We start from the raw sequence: 4,093 nt of genomic DNA on the forward strand, positions 1-4,093 counted from the left end.
CTAGGGTTAGCTGGGTGACTCAACTTTGGCCAGTGAGACAAGATAAAATAATTTTCTGGGAGGATTTCTTACTAGGAAAAATTTTTGTTTTCCTAGTAAATGAAGCTCCACTGATGCCACTACCCCTTCTCCTTTACCTTCTTCCTCCTGTCTTAAATGAGAACATGAAGCATTAGCAGATACCTGATGACCATGAGGAAAGACCAAGAGAATTCCATACACCATTGAACTAAATCAGTGCCAGTAGTCTCTTAACATCATTGTTATGTGAAAAAAATAGACTTCTATTACTTGAATTGCTATTAGTTTGATTCTCTGTTACTTCAAGTAGAATGCACCCTAACTGATATAGGGAGCTGGTAGGCAATTAAAATACAGGTTAATAAATACCGTGATAGGGTAAGTATAGGTGCTGTCCTATTATTGGGACACAGAGCAGGCTTCATGGAGAACTGGTGCCTAAGATGACCATTAATTTAATTAGGATTTCTGGCACATTCACTGCCATGAATGTTATAATCCTGTTGTCCACTAAGAGTATTTGTATGAAATGTATCAGTTTCTTGGTTTTTAGATATAAGCAGCAGTGTACCTTTTAAAAAATATATATATTTTATTGGTTTTTTACAGAGAGGAAGGGAGAGGGATAGTTAGAAACATCGATGAGAGAGAAACATCGATCAGCTGCCTCCTGCACGCCCCCTACTGGGGATGTGCCTGCAACCAAGGTACATGCCCTTGACCGGAATCGAACCTGGGACCCTTCAGTCCACAGGCCGGCGCTCTATTCACTGAGCCAAACCAGTCAGGGCAGCAGTGTACCTTTTTATTGATGTGTCTATATTTCTAACAGGATTTTTAAAAATATCTCTAAGCTTACAAATGAAGATGGTAGTTTAATTTTGTTCTAGGATGAGTTGGTCATGATACCATCAGACACTAGTGCTGCTGGTTAAAATAAAGGTAGTTTTAAGCAGCATTGCTTGAAGAGAAGATACTTAGCCACTCCTTGGGTCACTTCTGTGCAGAAATGGCATTGCCTTTGACTCAAATCCTCTTTGGACACCTCAATTTTATAAAAAGATTACAGTTTACCTCCAGCTTGGCTAGCTGTTAAAGCACAGGAAGCTGCACTTAGCCTGTAACCTAGAAAAATAACAATCTAGGTACTTGAAAGAGGCTATCTGGGGCTCACCATTGCTCAATACTATTGAAAGCTTGGTCAAAAGAAACAGTGTATATATAGGTTTGCCCAAAGGATTTGTAGTCCATTTCAAAATTTGATTGCTGGTTCCTGCCAGGTAAGCAGGGAACTGGAATTTCACTCCATTTCTTGTCTCCCCTGTAAACTTGCTTTTGCCAAGTTGCACTTTTGACATTGCATTAGTCAACTACTTTGAGGGTGTTGAAAGAAACAGTCCTATGAGACGCACATTTACTGTAAGGCTGCTAAGGAGAGTGCTATTTACTACCTCAGACAGTTTACTACCACTCATAGCCACGTAAAAAATTCCCTATTTTTTACGTTAGGAGGTGTTGAGCTTCTTTTAAGGAATTGGTAGGTTTTATTTTATGGACACCAAGAAGCCCATAATTATTCATATTTTCCTTCCTGGTGTGACTGATATCATTCCCAATTTCCCAATTTAGACTCTCTCTCTCTCTCTCTCTCTCTCTCTCTCTCTCTCTCTCTCTCTCCTTCCTTCCTTCCTTCCTTCCTTCCTCCCTCCCTCCCTCCCTCCCTTCCTTCCTTCCTTCCTTCCTTCCTTCCTTCCTTCATCTAATTCATGGGTTCATTTTATGTTTCTTACTTGTATGATACTCTTTTCCCCCTCATTATTCCTATTTCTAAGTTTTATTTTATTATATTTTTGTGGTATTGCGTGACTTTTTGCTAAATATTTTATATCCTTGCTGGAATAAGGCAGGGTACATGGGAGTACATACAACCAAGAATATTCAAAAGGAAGGAAGCTTTTGCCTCTAGCACTTCAAAGTCAAAACATTATTTCCATTTGTTGATATAAGTGAGTTTAGAGTAGCAGTTGCTTGTGAAAGGATGTCCTCAACATGACTCAATATTAGAGAAAATATTTTTAATACACCACCCTCACCCCACTGCCTTGAGTTAACTTTACTTTGGCTTGAAAGTGCTTTTGGTTGAGAAAGAAAATCTGTAATTAACAGTTCTCACAGCAGAGTTTGCAATTAAAATAGAAGAGAGAGAGAGAAAGTCGGGGAGAGACGGCTGAGGAATGTATAAGGAAGATTTTCACTTTTCTTTTTATTTCCTTTAAGTTTTAACTCCAAATCAGATGTTTTTCTGAGTTTAAAGTGATGTTTTGAAATTATACAGCAGAATGAGCCCTACCACTTAAAATACTTTTCTTTTATAATCATAGATATTAATAATAACCAAATATTTGAACTAGCACATTTAATATTCTGATATTTGGCCCTTTCATACTTATAGTGGATTAACTTAATGTTAACCATACTTCTAATTGTATAACATTTGTTATAAGACACCTTAGAGAAGATGAATAATATTTTTATGAAGATAGAGATTTTTTTTTGTCTTGAAATTGATAGTGATTCATGTAAAAGTGTGAGGAAATGAGCATGTATGAAACAACAAAAGACTGAAATATGGCCGAGGAATCCTAGTCACTCAGAGATTTGCTTCCTTGATGCTCAGAGAGTTTAGCAAAAGAACCCAGGGGAACTGTTTCCTACAGGGACCTCTGGTTTCCTTAGTGGGTGGTAAGCAGGTAGGGGAGGACTTTCTTCATTCATTTATTGCCATTCTACCTCATTAGGAAATGAAGGTGAAGCTGGCGGGAGATGATGATTTTGAGCAAGAAGAGACTTGGGTTGGATACCACCTTCTCTGACCAAACTGACCAGGATTTGCTGAAGACAGAAGCTCAGTGCTCACTTTTTCTAGATCCATGAGAGAGGTATCTAGTCAAGGGAAAGGCTTTCTTTACCTGTGGCTGAGCTCTCTGTTCTATAGAATCAGTGTTGGTGGGGAAAAGATATGGGGGTTCATATGTTCCCTCTCCATTCCCAACACACACAAACACACACACACACACACACACACACACACACACACACACACACACACACACTGGAGAGGAGAGAAATTTTCCACATTGGCTAATCTACTTGATCTTTTGGGAGTCTGGACCAGATATCCCTTTACTCTAGACCAGCCATGGGCAAACTAGGGCCCCCGGGCCGGAGCCAGCCCGTTCGGCTGTTCTATCCGGCCCACAGAGCCGAAAGAGCAGAGGGTTCTCTTGCTCTCCCCTCCACTCCTTCACCAGCAGCAGTGTTAACATGGCAACGTGGGGAAACATGGCCGCAGCTCCTTCTTCTGAGTGGGCGGATTTATATCCGCCCATTCAGTAGAAGGAACAACCTCTCAATCTTCCAGAGGCTCCTTGTAATGCCCTCGGACTCGTCTCCCGACATCACCCTGGGAATGCGTAGACACGTTATGTGGTGATGTAGGGAGACACGCCCCTGGGGAGCACAGTATCAGAGCCTTTCTGAGGTAAGATTAAGAGCTCTACTCAAACACAATTTTTTCCTGTTCCCACATTCTGGACATCACAATGACTTGTTAATAAAACAACAAAGACTTTCAGCTGTAAGAATGCGTGCTACAGGGCATTTGTGTTAACATGCACCACTGCACATTAGCATCAACGCAAACATGATGGAAACCTGTGTACCCTGCATTAACCCTAGCTGCGCTGCATTGCAGTACTGCACCACACTGCAACGGCAGCACGGCTAGTGTGAACGAACCCTAATTCAGTGGGTTGAAGAAAAAGATTGTATAGAAATGTGATGAACTAAAGATTTTATTACAAAATCGCCTAATTTCAGGGTTTCAGAAGTAATTGGACAAATGAAAAACTGAAAATCAAATGTTCATATCTAATACTTGGATGAAACCCTTTCCTGGTAATGACAGCCTGAAGTCTTGTACTTATGGACATCACCAGATGCTGGGTTTTCTCCTTTGTAATGCTCTGCCAGGCTGTCACAGTAGGGGGATATATATAAATATCCTGCCATT

The sequence above is a fragment of the Myotis nattereri genome (assembly GCF_964212035.1).
Source record: "Myotis nattereri genome assembly, chromosome: 1".
In the NCBI taxonomy this organism is placed as follows: Eukaryota; Metazoa; Chordata; class Mammalia; order Chiroptera; family Vespertilionidae; genus Myotis; species Myotis nattereri.